Raw genomic sequence first — 17903 nt, forward strand, 5'->3', positions numbered from 1 at the left:
CTCTTCACTCAGCACATTTGCACTGATTTCCAAATTTTATTTTTAACATGTTCATTTTATGGAGGCTCTAAGCATTTTGTACTGTGGAAGCATATCTAATGGTTCTTAAGGCTGCTCCCAGTGCCACGTAAAAATGGGAAAAAACATAGACACTGACGGTTCCCTAGGAGATCATAAAGCCTAGATTTCATATTAGAAGATGAAATTCCCTTTTAGTAGCTGCCCTCATCTATATTTCTAATTTATGAGAAATAATTTCTCCCAGTTAATTGGCACCATGATCTCTAAATAAACTATAAAACAAATTTGCTAGGCTCAGATGGCTGAAGAAAGACCATACATACAAACTCTTATGTATAAGATAAATAAGGTACAAAGATACAATGTAGAACACAGGGAGTAGAGCCAATAATTTATAATAACTTTAAATGGATTATAATCTATAAAATATGCTGTACACCTGAAACTGTTACAATATATAATACATAGAGTTATAATAATCAACTCTAACTTTTAAAAAGCTCATAAAATCACCACTGACTTTTCCAGTTTGAGATGCTATCAGATATCCAAAGAGACATGACAATGTTTAACCTTTTGGAAAGCAATGTGCATTTTCAGGAAGCTCTGAAATGAAGACAGAAGTCTGGGAGTGGCTTTTAGAAAAGGGAGTTGAATGCACGGCATTAGAAAAGAATATTGGGGGCGCAGGCAAGAGAAGACAAACGTCATGATTCAGGAGGAACTGGATCTACCCCAAATCTTCAGGAGAAATAAGGGAGCACGGAAGCAAGAGGGTTCAATTACAAAGAAATCGGGTAAATACACGAGGAAAACAGGCTGGCACGTGTTCACTACAGTCTCTCAAGAGGACGAAAGCCAGGAGAAAAGGGAAACGACAGAAAAAGTGAGGACAGACGTCGCTCCCTGATAGCAGAGGCCTCACAAAGAATGATCCCTAACAAGGAGGTGTGCAAACTACAGGACTGAAACAAGGAATAGAGGCAGATGGTGGAGAAGGAGGTGAGGGCAGAGTGAACGTCACCTGAAATGTCTGTAGATTTGGGAACTTTGGTGTTGTCATTGTTTGCAGTTGCTATGACTGTTGATCTTGTGAGGCAAATGGAAGATACTACGTGGAGATACTGACAAATGGAGCAGAAGGAAAGAAACAAAGCAAGGAGCACGGACTAAAAGAGAAAGAATTCAGGGAATAGAAAGTCACACCAAGGAGGGAGCCCTCCTGCACTGTTGGTGGGAATGGACATCAGTGCAGCCACTATGGAGAACAGTACGGAGGTTCCTCAGAAAACTAAAAATAGAGCTACCATATGATCCAGCAATCCCACTACTGGGCATATATCCAGACAACACTATCATTCAAAAAGATACATGCACCCCAACGCTCATAGCAGCACTATTCATAATAGCCAAGGCATGGAAGCAACCTAGGTGTCCATCAGTAGATGAATGGATAAAGAAGATATGGTACATACATACAATGGAGTATTACTCAGCCATGAAAAAGAATGAGATAATGTCATTTGCAACAACATGGATGGACCTAGAGATGATCATAGTGAGTGAAGTAAGACAGAGGAATACAAATACCATATGATATCGCTTATATGTGGAGTCTAAAAATGATATAAATGAACTTATTTACAAAACAGCAGCAGACTTACAGACAAAGAGAACAGACTTGTGGTTGTAAAGGGGGAGGGGGTGGGGGAGGAAAGGATTAGGAGTTTGGGATTAACAGATGCAAACTAGTATATGTACGATGGATCAACAACAAGGTCCTACTGTCTACCAGAGGGAACTCTATTCAATACCCTGTGATAAACCATAATGGAAAAGAATATGAAAAAGAATGTACAAACATGTATAACTGAATCACTTTGCTGTACAGCAGAAATTAACACAACATTGTAAATCAACTATAGTTGAATAAAATAAACTAAAAAAAATCACATGAAGCAAAAAGCAAGGGTCATTTGCTCCAATGGCTTTTGTCAAATCATTTGTAGTAGAGTGTATCTATTTTTTCTTTTTACCCTGAGGTCAAATGAAAAATTTTAAATGTAGTGAAAGCCACACGGCATTCTCACTCTGTGCCTGCCAAATGAGCCTGTTTGTCCAGCAGAGAGGTTCAACCTCAGTACTTGATTCTGATACAGTTATCTGAGGAGGACTTCATTAATTTATGAGTCTTTAATATTTCAGTCTTTTTTTTTTTTTTTTTTTTTTGCGGTACGCGGGCCTCTCACCGCTGTGGCCTCTCCCACTGCGGAGCACAGGCTCCGGACGCGCAGGCTCAGCGGCCATGGCTCACGGGCCCAGCCGCTCCGTGGCATGTGGGATCTTCCCGGACCGGGGCACGAACCCGCGTCCCCTGCCTCGGCAGGCGGACTCTCAGCCGCTGCGCCACCAGGGAAGCCCCAATATTTCAGTCTTTAAGTCAATGCAGAAACACAAATTACATCCTAGGAAATTATCTGGCAACTACACTCAATCATATAACACATGTAATGACCAGAGAGTTTGCAGTTGGAGACAACTATATGCACATGGACCCAATCTCTCTGGTTAATCCAGGAATCTCCTGCAGTTTATTTTTCACTGGGGCAAGGAAAACAACAGTTGTTGCTGGATTGAAAGGATCTGTCAGTTTAATGTATGGGAGACCTTGTAACTGAAGGCAAAATTTTAGAGAGAATATTTAAGCTTAAACTCTAATATTACAGTTTAGTAACAAAGCTTCTTTCATGAAGGAGTAATTCAACCAGTAGTGTCTTATTTTGTAAACTACGTAAGGTTGATCCATTATTTTAAGTTATGAATTAAAATAGATTTTGCTGATAAAATCCAAAGATTTAAAGTAAATGAAACGATAAAATGTAAATGGAAATAAAACCATAGATGACTTCATTGACGCCTTTCTTTACAAATTTATTTATTTTTACTTAGTTTTGGCCGCGTTGGGTCTTCGTTGCTGCACACGGGCTTTCTCTAGTTGCAGCGGGCGGGCTTCTCATTGCAGTGGCTTCTCTTGTTGTGGAGCACGGGCTCTAGGCACGCAGGCTTCAGTAGTTGCAGCATGTGGGCTCAGTAGTTGTGGTGCACGGGCTTAGTTGCTCCACAGCATGCGGGATCTTCCCAGATCAGGGCTCAAACCCGTGTCCCCTGCATTGGCAGGCGGATTCTTAACCACTGCGCCACCAGGGAAGTCCCACAAGTGGTTATTCTATGTACTCATGCTTGTATAAGGTCAGTATGACCTGCACAAGTAACTTCTATCCTTTTATATTGGAAGTGTTCATCACAACCTGGATTATTACTGGTTTAGTTTATACTGAACACAAAAATAAGAGGCTAATTACAGAGAACCCTGTAAATTAACCCTGAATAGTTTTCTTTTTATTTGAGATATGTTTTCTCATTTCTTTGTGTCACTCTACAAATCCCTGATTCAAACTTCTCTTCATCGAAGTCATGGCAATTCTTCCTTAAATTGTTTGGGTGACATGGAGTTCACAGACACTCAAGGCTTCCTCAGTCCTTGGAATCTCAGGGAGAAGGTGGACCAGTATTTTGTTCCCTGATGCTTTTAAGCTTAGAATCATGCGTTTTGAGGATCGTTTCACCCAGGCTTAAAATCTTAGTGTAGTGATTACCAGCTTTGAGACTTTCTCAACGTTCCCAGGTTACAACAAGTGCAGACAATGTTCGAGAACGTGAAATGCAGTATATTTGTAAGGCAGCTGACAGAGAACCCTCACTCTGCATTAAGTATGCACCTTCCTGTTTACATAGGGCCCTGGATAGAGATTACTTAACTTGCTATAGTTGGTCTGGGGTGTTTTCAGCATTAGAGCAAAAGCATTCTTCCTAAAACCAATCTCATCTCCCCCACAGTCAAGTCTTCACAGGTATCAAAACCAAACTTATGGTTACCCAAGGGGAAACATGGGGGAAGTGATAAACTGGAAGACTGGGACTGACACATACACAGTACTGTATATAGAATAGATAACGAATAACGACCTACTGTAGAGCACAGGGAACTCTACTCAATACCCTGACAACCTAGATGGGAAAAGATCTAAAAAAGAGTGGATATATGTGTACGTATAACTGATTCGCTTTGCTGTACACCTGAAACGAACACAACATTGCAAATCAACAATACTCCAATAAAAATTTTTAAACAAAGACAGAATCTTCAGGAAAATGATACTGTAGTACATAAGAACAAAGCTGACTCCATTTTGGATCTGTTTTTAACTTTAACCTTTGTATCCTATTGCAGGGGTTCCCAGACCCCAGGTCGCCGACGGTTACTGGTCCGCAGCCTGTTAGGAACAGGGCCACACTGCAGGAAGCGAGTGGTGGGCAAGTGAGCGAAGCTTCAAGCGTCATCCGCCACTCCCCATTGCTCGCATGACTATTTGACCGTCAGCCCCAACTCCGGTCTGCAGAAAAACTGTCTTCCATGAAACCGGTCCCTGGTGCCAAAACAGTTGGCGACCGCTGGTCTATTGCTTTAGCTTCAAGTTAAAAATGTTGCCTAGAGCCTGAAATATACAGGAGAGCCCATTCTCAAGGCTCTGACCTTTAAGGGTGTAACACTTTTCCACTCCTATAGAGATAAAAAGTTGCAGAACAGAGAATAACATTCGTCTTGTTGGAGGTTTACAGGAACATCAAGACCTGACCTACCTGGACAGATGCAAGAACAAAGGACTCCCACACAAAGACGTCTGCGAGAACCAACCACACCCCCCGCCCCCTTTTTAGTATAAAAGAAGCCTGAATTCTGACTTGGGCACGATGGTTCTCTGGGACGTTAGCCTGCCATCTTCTCGGTCTGCTGGCTTTCCAAATAAAGTTGCTATTCCTTGCCCCAGGACCTCACCCCCCATTTACTGGTCTGTCCTGTGGCAGCAGTACGAGCTCAGACTTGGTAACGATGGCTTCTTCCTTTCTTGGTTAGGAATGTTCAATCCTCTCGCTGTCTAGTCTGTACATGGGACATACAGAGATTTTTTGGGTAAAAGATTACAATTCTGTACTATGAGTCTATATAGTATATGTAATTCTGATTCCTCAGAGTAAATGGTCAACACGCGCTTTCTAGGTGGGGTGGCCTGCCTCTGCGAGGTCAGTGAATGTGAGGTCAGGCCTCTGCTCTACAGAGTAAAAATAAATTTTCCACATCCCAGTTTCCTGCAGGCTACCATCCTAAGTCCTGAACCTAGTTTACCACAAACATACGCTGTCAGAGGTGGTCGGATGTCCGAAGATAGAAAACCTTCAGGAAGAAACAAACTTGGATCCCTTATTACTGTTCCAAGCTCTGTGTATCTTTCATGCCCGATGCATTTTGAATGTTATGGGACGGAGGCGTGAAAGATGGTAGACCAATGTGTCCCACACTTGAAAGATACATGCATCACGTTTGGTGGTTGCCGGTGGAAAACCGGCCCTAATTTTGGGAAGCTCATGCTGCTGGTTTGCAAACATCTTTATACCTATTTCTATGATTATTCTTTATACCTGTTTCTATGATTATTCTTTGTGTTGGCACGAATCCATCTGCCCAGACTTGCCCAGTAAACTTTGTACCCAGAGAGCGGCTGGGAATTCATCTTACACTTCATGGAGCGAGATATTTTATATTTGCTATGCTTTGAATTCTAGAGAAGCAAACCTGTAGGTGATTTCTGCTAACATGAACACAGATGGCTCTGAGGTGGTTCTTAACATGTTTGTTGGATTTAAAAGTACTAGCATTTTAGTCAGAAACAGAAAGAATTACCATGCAGCACTATGTACGTTCATCCAACAAAAAAGCCATCTCCTTTATAAGCCTATGGGAAAAGGAGAAATATACAGGCATGCATGAAACTCCCTCCTTTTCCATTCCTGCTGCATATACATCAAAATGCCTGGTCAATATAGAGCATTCGGTATTTCCCATCTCCCGTGACAACCTTCCCCTACCTCAGTAGACTAGTACTTTCGTAGGGGCATGGTTTGGTGTTCTAAAAAATAATTGTGAAAAAAGTTTTGAAACTAGTACGATTACATACTCTGACATTTTCAGATACAGCATAACATTTTATAAAATATGTATGTAAAATGTTTATGAACTGTCTATATTTAGAAAAAAAATTTTATAGGATGAGCTTCAATATCAAATTCATTAAAAGTCCACAGCAAAGCAAGTACTGACTGAAGAAAAACACAACATAACTGTAAATGGAGAAGCCGATATAATATCATGAAAGCAAGAAACCTGATGCTCCCAGTAGAAGATAGAGAGAGTAATTAGTTGATTGAACTCCTACAGAAAAAACAGGAAGAACGTCTTCAAATGTTCAGAACGAATAACTTGTCTGTGGTCACAAGTTTAAATCAGTCAGTGCACATAGCGCATTTATTTTTAGGATGTGATGAATACTACTTTGTATTTTGATGTAGAATACATTTTATTTTTAATGCTCAATAAATTGAAATTATCAAACCATTTATGTAAAATATATACATCACTGATCAACAACTATTCATACAGATTTCATATCTGCAATGTATGGGATTGGACGTGCATGAAAATTGAAATAGGCAAGTATGACGATTCAAACTGTCCCACCTTTGTGATCAGAAACATTTATTCAAAATGCAGATCAGAAGTAGCCATGTTCAAGTTTGTGTTGGGAATAAAATGCTTCTCTCAAAGGAAAGCCACGTGATAAGAAATAAAAGAAAACCAGTAGATAGAAATCCATACGTATCTTACTTAAAGTGAAAAATTCAGCATAAATACCTCTATAGTCTTCATACTAAAAAATACGTTATTTCCTAGTTTCTGGTAAAAAGTAAAGCCGTAATAATTTGGTTTAAAATAATTTTCCAACACAGTTTTCTATTTCTTCCTCACTGCACTTAAAAACTTACCGGTTGAAAACTCTGGAGAGGGCGTAGAGAAAAGGGAACCTTCCTGCACTGCTGGTGGGAATGTTAAATTGGTACGGCCACTATGGAGAACAGTATGGAGGTTCCTCAAAAACTAAAAATAGTACTACCATTTGACCCAGCAATCCCACTCCTGGGCATATATCCAGACAAAAACTATCATTCAAAAAGATACATGTACCCCAGTGTTCATAGCAGCACTATTTACAATAGCCAAGACATGGAAACAACCTAAGTGTCCATCAACAGACAAATGGATAAAGAAGATGTACATATATACAATGGAATACTACTCAGTCATAAAAAAGAATGAAATGATGCCTTTTGCAGCAATGTGGATAGACCTAGAGATCATCATACTACGTGAAGTCAGAGAAATACAAATACCATATATCACTTATATGTAGAATCTAAAATATGACACAAATGAACTTATCTACAAAACAGAAGAAGAGTCACAGACAGAGAACTGACTTGTGGTTGCCAAGGGGGAGGGGGGTGGGGGAGGGATGGATTGGGAGTTTGGGGTTAGCAGATGCAAACTAATATATAGAGAAGGGATAAACAACAAGGCCCTACTGTATAGCACAGGGAACTATATTCAATATCCTGTGATCAATATCCTGTGATAAACCATAACGGGAAAAGAATATACATATGTATATATAATAGAATCACTTTGCTGTACAGCATAAATTAACACAACGTTGTAAATCAGCTATACTTCAATTAAATAATTTGTTTTTAAATCGTAAATTCCACCCCATCAAAATAGAACAGAGTTGTTCAAAGCTACCTTTTGGGGGGGAAAAGATAACTCTTATTAAGAAAAAAAAAAAAAACCCCAAACAAAAACTATAGTTAAGGTGGGAATAAAATGTCACTTAACCGACTTTACTTTCTGTGGAGATAAAAATCAAAACTTCTTTATGTTATGTTGAAGGAGCTGAAGACCCCAAGCTGATAAGGAGCGAGTTCACTATTTTGTGCACTTGTTCCAGAATTTTTAATATTTTGACATTTTATTCCATATATAAAAACTACAAATGGAAGATGTTAATTAGCCCCAAGCCTTCAGAGCTAGGAGTCAAAAGGGTTCTCTGATTTCAGTTTGGTTATCTTCCAAGTATTTCACTGTCACTCCACAATGAAGCATGAACTTCTTGAACTTCTAATTTAAAAGAAAAAAAAAAATTAAGGGACTATCCTTGCACACATATATAAGCAAGCATGAGAAAACCTGAACGTTATTTTATCTGCTTCCAGCAAGGCTTCAGAAGGACAGCTTCAGCTTTCAAACATGATCCTAAGAAAAATTTTAGGAAACTAATGAAGTTACATATTTTCCCATCCAAAAATATACTAGAAGTAAAAATGCCTTCAAAATTGCATCGTTGAATATCAGAACAATATGACTAGACTTTCCATGAAGAAAAAGACATGGTAGCATAAATCACTCAGGATGCAGTATTCAGCCAAAGAGTTATAACGCTGTAATATGAAAACCTAAAAAGGCGGAAGCTCTAACAGAAAAGCTTGTCTCTCATTTTCCAGGCTGGTTGCTGACTCTGCTCCACGGAATCATGCAGGGATCCAGGCTACTAACAACTTTGTTATTTTCAACTACATAGTTATGGCTGGGGTCCAGCAGCCCCACCCAGCCGGTCGCCTACTACAGGCATACACCTTGGAGATGCAATAAAGCCAAAATTACAACAGAGAGAGTTACAGGAATGTTTTGCTTTCCTACTGCATATAACAGTTATGTATACACTAGACTGTCGTCTGTTGAGTGTGCAATAACATTAAGCCGAAGACAATGCATATACCTTAACTAAAGAAGACATTCTTGCTGAAAAATTCAAACCATCCTCAGAGCCTTCAGTGAGTCGTGATCTGAGCCATAACCTTTCTGCAAGATGATATCACAGATCACTGATCAAAGATCACCATCACAGATACACAAATAATAAAAAAGTCTGAGATGTGAGAATTACCAACCTATGACCCAAAGTAAGACACAAAGTGAGCAAAATGCCTTTTGGAAAATGGTGCCAAGACATTTGCTCAATTAGAGTTGCCCCAAACCTTGAATTTGAGATTAAAAAAAAAAAAAAGGCAATATCTGTGAAGCACAATAAAGTGAAGCACAAGGAAGTTAGGTGTACTAGGGAAGAAGAAACGGTTTTGGTAGGATGTGCGCCGTTCTTTGCCACAGAAGGGACAACCTGGATGGAAGTACTGAATGCAGAAACGTTCTTTGGGGTAACTTCCATTTTCTTTTTGGTATTCAAGTGTAATAAGATTATCATAGGACTTTGGCAAATTATGTTTTTTTGGTTTTTTTTTTTTTTTGTGGTACGCGGGCCTCTCACTGTTGTGGCCTCTCCCGTTGCAGAGCACAGGCTCCGGACGCGCAGGCGCAGCGGCCATGGCTCACGGGCCCAGCCGCTCCGCGGCATGTGGGATCTTCCCGGACCGGGGCACGAACCCGTGTCCCCTGCCTCGGCAGGCGGACTCTCAACCACTGCGCCACCAGGGAAGTCCTGTTTTTTTTTTTTAAAAAAAAAAACTAGAATCACACTATAAAATACCTGTAAGGACGTACTGGTTTATCCCTGGTTTGTGCTGTTTGCATATCTGCCTTATCTGTTTGCACAACCTACCTTACCATTGGAACAGCGGCTTTGGAAGCTCTTTTTACATTTACAAATACCTACATGGAACATCATGGTAATATTTTCCCTTTAAAATAGTATTCAGGGCTTCCCTGGGGGCGCAGTGGTTGGGAGTCCGCCTGCCAATCCAGGGGGCGCGGGTTCGTGCCCCGGTCCGGGAAGATTCCACATGCCGCGAAGCGGCTGGGCCCGTGGGCCCTGGCCGCTGGGCCCGCACGTCCGGGGCCTGTGCTCCGCGGCGGGAGGGGGCGCAACGGTGAGAGGCCCGCGTGCCACACAATAATAATAATAATAATAATAATAATAATAATAATAGTATTCAGATTAGAATGAATCTGATTTTTTTTTTTTCACCAAGCTGCGTGGCTTGTGGGACCTTAATTCCCCGACCAGGGATTGAACCTGGGCCCTTGGCAGTGTGAGCAGAGTCTTGTGCCAGGGAGTTCCCAGAATCAATCTGATATTAACCCATTTTGTAGGATTTGATTACACAAATGTTTGGCTTTATTTTACAAAACAAATAATTTGCAAAATGAATTACAAAATGATTTCCAATACTGCGATTTTACTCTTGTGGATTATTTTGTTTGACTGTACAGAGTCCAATTAAACCACTGCATTGGGTTTCCTTTGTCATATCAATAACAGTACTAAAAGCTCTTTACCAAGTTGCTTAATAGTGCAATCTCTTTCTGTTCAAGTATTTTTAAATGTCATTACTCTGACGTATCACTGCCAAGTGCTATGAAGTCTTATAAACCAACCACAATACATTTCGTAAAAATGAATATTTCAAGTCACTTCTGGTTTCTGTTTTTGCAAAGCGTTCTTGCAAAACAATATATGATCTTTAAAGGGTAAGTAAAAATAAACTGAGGTCCCCTGAAGATTGGGACATGCTTTCTTTTTAAATGGGATGATGTTTCCCTTTTGGTGGTTTATAACAAAATTTACTTCTTCAAAGCCCCATCTATTTATGTCAAAACAACTGTTCTTGTACAAGACAGACTGTGAACATCTGAATAAGAGCCAAGACTTCAAATCAGTCTCCTTTAAAGGTATGATGGCTTTTCTTTCCCCTGTTGTATAAGAGCCTCTCACAGTGACACAATCTTTGAGGATTCATCTCTTTTATAATTAAATTGCCCCGAAGAAAGTTCCCAGTCATCTTTTCCTCATTTCTTAGCAATTCTAGGACAAGCACACATCTGATAATAAAGAATACTTCAAACAGCACAGCAAGCATTAAAACTGCTTGAAGAATTGAAAGTTCAACACTCATAGTGTTAATTATGTTTTCACATACCACGCTTTCTCTGTGACAGCATTTTTACCTTGGGCGGCACCATCTAAATGCTTTAAAGGAGGTGAACCCTTTCCCAGGACTATTCCTAGGTGAGCCTGCTCCTGTGACCCAGATTCTTATCTTAGTTTCTCATAAAACCTTTCAAAGATGCTTTATCCACAGTGAGTGTGTATGGACACAGATAGATGGGTAGAGAGATCGATCCAGTCCTAGGAGGGAATCACCAGACATCGTTTCATGACTTTCTCTCCTGGACTTTGCTCTGCGTATCTGCCTGAGTGGGGGGACCTTCCCCCCGATGGAATGATTACCCTGGTCCAGACACAGAGGCCAACACGTCTCATTTTTTGCTCCTACCCTCTTAGGTGAAATAGGGTTATTTTGAAGTCGAGCTATTTTTATGAGGATACAGAGGCAAACATGGATGAAGGAAGTTGCCCAGGACCACAGCGTTGATACATAGCCTGAGGGAGACTTGAACATTGCAGCGAAAAGGTTGAGTCTGTCCCCACCGTGCTATACGACCACCGTGTGAATATATAATACTCCTCTATATCATCACAGTAACTTTTATACATTTTTCCAGTCCCGAGAGACCTCCCTTAGCCTCCTAAAAGGATTCACAATGTCCCAAAGGATATAAGTAGATCATAATTTAATTAGTTAATTACCCTTACTTAGCAGCTTTTAATTATGCTTTTGGAAAACACATCTCCAAATCTTTATTCTACCATTTCACTCTGTTCATAATGCCCTTTTTTCCCCATGATAAAGGTTTAATTTTTATGTATTCCAACCTGATATTCAAATGGATTTTCCTAGCTGATACTCTGCAAAATCGAATTTGTTTTTCAAAAACTTAAAATTTATTGTGATTTTTTAATATATTAAATAGATAGATGACAGAGAGATGGACAAAGATGGATGACAGATATAGACAGATGCTAAACAGATGATAGATAATAGATATAAAGATACATAATAGATATAGATAGATGAAAGATAATATCAAAAATGGATAGAAACAGATAGATGATGGATAACTAGGTACAGACATTTATGTAATCTAGTATTTACTTTTATAGATAGATGATACATGATGGGTAGAGATACAGATAGATAATAGACAGATGATAAGTAGATACAGATAGATGATGGATAACAGAGGTCGATAGATAACACAGATGATGGATAGACAGAAAGATAATGGATAGATATAGATGTTTAAGCCATCTAGTATTTACTTTTGTGTAGGAAGTGGAGTTAAGATCCAAGCACCTATCTCCTCAGAATAAACGAGTCTGTTCCTTCGAACCCTCTAATTTCGCAATTATTTGAAACCCTACATTTATCCCACCTCCAGTTGCCCTGCAGCCTCTTGTTAAGACTCTCTCTGATACTTCTTAAGCCCCCCTTCTATCTCACACGCACGGATCACTCATTATCTATACTGGAGCAAGAGCAGATGCAGGTGGATGGACAGATGCTTGGCAGGATGTGCTTCTCCACATCCTCTCCTCCAAAAGGTGCAGGGACACTAAATCCAAGTATGCTTTCCAGCTCGGAGGTCAAAGAGGAAAACGAGCACGTGGCCAGAGCGAGAGAGAGAAAGCACGCCCTTCCCAGGGCACAGAAGCTCTGGACCACACAGAGGCTGAAAGCAGCCTCTTTGGGAGAAGAAAAATTAGTAAGAAAGCACATCTCTTGCATAAGGAAGAGCTGGTACATCTATACAATGGAATACTACTCAGCCCTGAAAAGGGATGAAATCATGCCATTTGCAGCCACATGGATGGACCTAGAGATGATCATACTAAGTAAGTCAGACAGAGAAGCACAAACATCATATGATATCACTTATACGTGGAATCTAAAATACGACACAAATGAACTTATTTATAAAACTGAAACAGACTCACAGACATAGAGAACGGACTTGTGGTGGGCCAGACGGGGTGGGGGAGGGAAGGGCTGGGAGTTTGGGGTTAGCGGATGCAAACTAGTATACACAGAATGGATCAACAACAAGGTCCTACTGTACAGCACAGGGAACTACATTCGATATCCTGTGATAAACCATCATGGAAAAGAATATTTAAAAAGATGGTATATGTAAGTATAACTAAATCCCTTTGCTGTACAGCAGAAGTTAACACAGCACTGTAAATCAACTAGACCTCAGTTAAGAAAATAAAAATTACCAAGAACATCCAACCCGGCTAGCCTATGATTGTGCAGTCTCCACCTCTAGACTCTCCAGCCCTAGAAACTGTGTACCCACCGGTGTTCAAGAATGTAGAAAGCAACGATCTTCCAATAATTAGACGGCCTCACTCTTGCTTCGGAGCTTCCAAAGAAGCAGAGAGGAGACCAGAACTCTTGGCGGAGTCCAGGATTTGTCACTTTTAGAATAAAAGTCATAGTGGCTGACAACACACAACCTTGAAGAACAGATAACCCAACCTGTGGACTCTCCCCTGCTATGCCCCATCCAGCCTCCTGGAATTTATCACGCTCGTGGACAGAGGCAAATCTAACCCATCGGCACTAGAGGAAAGAAACGTGGAAACAAGAGAGAGGATTTTCATGTCTAGTTTATACGAGAATGTAGGTATTTTTTCAGTCTTCTTTTAAATTCATTTATCTTTCATAATCAATCTCACTTTCTATCCCTTCAATTTTCTTCAATCTCACTGGGGCTAGATATTTGTACATATTTACATAATTGGGACATAAAATGCTTTGTACCAGATTTTTTCACTTAAAAATTATATCATGCTTCAATTAAAAAAGAAAGAAAAAGCAAAGAGAAAAAAAATCACGTCATGCAACCTTCTTTTGATTTATTTAAAATTGGGCATTTAGATTATTTTTAGCAGCTCAAAAATTCAAAATGCTGTGAACCCTCTCCTGTAATAACTTGCCTCTTGGACACATTTCTAAGGATAAAGTCCTAGGACCGGAATTAGAGTCTATGGAAACAACCATTTTGAGTCCCTTGTTATTCATTGTGAATTTCTCTCAAAAACAGGGTGGCAAATACAGTAACTGACATTATTATTTAACTTAAAATGTATTTTAAGACTAGCGAGCAAGAAAGCTGATGAAGTTATTCAAAACGTAAAGTTTGACCTGATCTCCTTAGGTTGAGGGTGATTAACAAAAATTGGGGGACCTAGCCCACCTTCCCACCTTAGGTGTGAATGTCTTTGCAAAACTTCTTCAGGTTTCCAATTCTGTCTGCAACTTAATTTCTTGATAAATGATCTAGTTTTTTTGTTGTTGTTTGTTTTATATCTTTTGGGTTATATAAAAATTATATGTTTTACTTACAGTGAGGACACAATTTACAATTTTTCTTCCTGTAGCAGTGACCTATCTCCTCCAGTGAAACATCCTCAGCGTCACACTCGTTTTGTTACACATTTTTTATCTCCTCTCAACCCAATTCAATCCCAGAGACAAATCCCTCCATCAGTTAAAAAGTTGGCTACGTACCATTCTATTCATTTCCTTTATATACGTACACAGATCTACAGACAACACGTCCGTTTTTGTTTTAATATACACAGAATTCTGACAGTCGATTTTATGTGTGAACTTGGCTAGGCTACGGTGCCCAGGCATTTGGTCATACCGTCATCTACATGTTGCTCTAAAGGTATTTTGTAGACGTACCTCACATCTATATTCAGTTGACTTTAAGGGAGATGACCCTTGATCGTGTGCAAGGGCACCATCCGATCTCTGAAGGCCTTACGAGCAAAAAAAAATCCTGAGAAAGCCTGGAGAAAAAGGAATTCTGCCTCAAGCCGGTGACACAGAAATTCTGCCCGAGTCTCCAGCCTGCCGGTCGGCCCTTCCGGTTTCACATTTGCGGTCCAGACGATCAAGTGAGCAACTCCTTAAAATAAATCTCGGTTGGTTCTGGAAAACCTTAATCCAGAAATGACTCCATGCTTATCATTCATGCTATTTTTGCACCTAATATATGTTGTGCCATGATTACACATCACCACAGAATGATTTATGCCTTTCCTTTTAAGGGACACATGCAATTCCTCTGCGTTAGGTATACCAGATGCCTACTTATTCATTTCTCTCTCAATGGATATTTGGATCGTGCTTCAAATTCCCTTTATGACACAAGACACCGAAGGGACTTATTCACGAGCCACGTGCTCTTCTCAACAAGTTTATAGGGACTTCCCTGGCGGTCCAGGGGTTGGGACTTTGCCTTCCAATGCAGGGGGTGCAGGTTGGATCCCTGGTCGGGGAGCTAAGATTCCACATGCCTCGGGGCCAAAAAACCACAACAGAAAACAGAAACAATATTGTAACAAATTCAATGAAGACTTTAAAAAATGGCCCACATCAAAAAAAAAAAAAATACCACACACACACACACACACACACACACACACAGACACTCGTAACCACAACATCTATGAAAAGCTCCAGATGTTGGCACTGTCTCAATTTCTGTATCAACAGACATGTCCAACTGGACATGTTCCAAACAGAACGTTTGGTTCTCATCCTACAAAACTGCCTGCCTCCCAGTCCATTTTTACCATTTCTGCAAATGATCCCGTGGTGTTGTCTAAGCCACAGTGAAAGGGTCATAATGGATTCCTCTTTCCCCAGACCCTGTGCATCTCATCCATCAGCCAGTACCTTTGACCCTACTTCCAAAATGAAACCCACACCCCGCCCCCGCCCTATGTTTCACCTCGCCCCGTGATCAGCCTTCCTGCTGTTCTCTCTGCTTCCACTGGAGCATAACTCACCCCCCCCCCCCCCGCTACTCCTAAAGCATACATCTGATGGAGCCCCTCCCTTATTTCAACTGGGTCCATCACCGTTCATGGTACTTAGAATCGAACCCAAGCGTTTGCCAAGGACAACGAAACCTCATTTGCTTGGGTCCCTCTGTACAGCGTTTTCACTTGCTCATAACACTGCAGCCACGTGCAGCCTTCAGACGCAGCCAGCCCTGTGTCTGCTGCCGGCTATAGGCCTTGACTGTTCCTGAAGCTTCGGGGGCCGTTATCCCAACCTGCCCCTCATCAGCTTCTCCGTTTCCCCATCTGCACGTCAACAGGACCCTGCCTGACTGTGTGATCCTACAGGCACGATGTGAAGCAGACACTGACACCTGTCCTAAGGCAAACTGAAGCCGTGAACAGCTTGAGATGACTTCTCTTTTCAGATACCGCCACGCAAAGATTTTTTTAAGAGCAGCCTGGGACGTGAGTTTATGAGGACGATTTCCTGCTCGTGCTGATTAACGTAGGCAAGGGCTAAGGGGAAACGGTCAAGTGCTGATAAGACGCTTATAGACCCCCACTTATCAGAAGAGACAAACACCATGGGCTGTTTATACAAGGAAAAGGGGGGAAATGGACTGCTTTCAACATGAAAGTAAATCTCTTTGGTGATAATTGGTCTCTTCCACTCCCAAATCTTGAGTTAGGGAAGAAAAATTGCATGCCACGTCTCCCTCTGAGAGGTTGAGGCTGTATGTCTTTATATATGATGGTAAGATTGACGTGGACGCCCAATTTCATGCCCGTGGTCGAATCTATGAAATCTATGATCTTGTCTCTAGAAACCATCGCCTTTTGAAATAAGAGAACGATGACAGATAAAACGTTTCTCTTTCAAGGAATTTTTACTCTCCGGATTCAGGCAATTTAATGTATAAAGACCGAGGACCTAATGGTAAGCCAGGTTATGCTCTAGCCCTGGGTCTATGCATAGCTAAATAAGACACAGTTCTTAACACCAGGACACTTGTGGTCTGTTGAAGAGGTGACGGGTTGTACCATTAACTGTCTACAACAGGGGTTGTAACAGGGGCAGTTTTGCTCCCCCACGCCAGGAACATTGGGCCATGTCTGTCACAACTGAGGACGCTACTGGTGTCAGGGGAAGAGACCAGGGAAGCTGCCCAACGTCCTGGAGTGTACCCATTCCCCACCACAGCAAAGAGTCATCCAGCCTCGCTTTTCCGGTAAGCAGCCTGAAGTGACCTCTAAAAGTGGGTTGCTATTCACTTGACCCGGAAAACCCTACAAGATCACGCAAATCAAGAGGTTCAAAACTTCGTGTTCACTTTAAGAACACGCATGAAACTGCCCGGGCCATTAAGGGTAGGCATATCCGAAAGCCACCAAGTATCTGAAGGATGTCACCTTACAGAAGCGATGGGTACCATTCCGTCGGCACAATGCTGGAGTTGGCTGGTGTGTCCAGTGGGGCTGGATGCAGGGTCGGTGGCCCAAAAAGAGTGCTGAATCTTCACTGCACGTGCTCACAAATACAAAGTGTAACGCTGAACTTAAGGTCTGAGATGTAGATTCTCTGGTCAACGAGCACATCCAGGTGGACAAATCCCCCGCGATACGGCTCAGGAATTACAGAGCTCATGGTCGGATCAACCCGCACGTGAGCTCTCCCTGACACACTGAGATGATCCTTACTGAAAAAGAAGAGATTGTCCCTCAACCAGAAGAGGAGGTTGCAGAGAAGAAAAAGATACCCCAGAAGAAACCGAAGAAACGAAAACTTACGGCCCTGGGAATAAATGCTGCAAAATAAGTAAATAAATAAATACAAATAAAAGAAAAAGCAGGAAAAAAAAAAGATTATCCAGCCTCAAATACCAATGGTGTTGTAGCTCAGAAACCCTGCTTTACACCTGAAGGAAAATAATACATGTGCAAAACAGACATATCAACACCTCAGGGCTATGAGCATCTACAGAGAGGAACAAAGATTTGGGGAAATTTCGCAAGACAGGGAGGGTGGATGCATAGACAGGAAATCCAATTGTAGCTGTATCTTACCTTCGCGTCCTTGAAAGAGTAGTCTGCATTTTATGAAAAGACCAGTATTGAATGCAAAGAAAACTGGAGTCACGTACCTGATGCCATTCG

At 41.1% G+C, this 17903-nt stretch overlaps 1 pseudogene across 1 annotated transcript; it reads left to right on the forward strand.

The window, feature by feature from the left end:
* Window positions 1–730: 730 nt before the first annotated feature.
* Window positions 731–17699, forward strand: LOC309978840 (large ribosomal subunit protein uL22-like; annotated as a pseudogene). The gene is made up of 5 exons: window positions 731–907; window positions 3707–3792; window positions 4313–4399; window positions 12489–12649; window positions 17007–17699. The product of its transcript is annotated as a large ribosomal subunit protein uL22-like (transcript).
* The last annotated feature ends 204 nt before the right edge of the window (window positions 17700–17903 follow it).

Source organism: Leucopleurus acutus, assembly GCF_964270905.1.
Source record: "Leucopleurus acutus genome assembly, chromosome: Y".
NCBI lineage: Eukaryota > Metazoa > Chordata > Mammalia > Artiodactyla > Delphinidae > Leucopleurus > Leucopleurus acutus.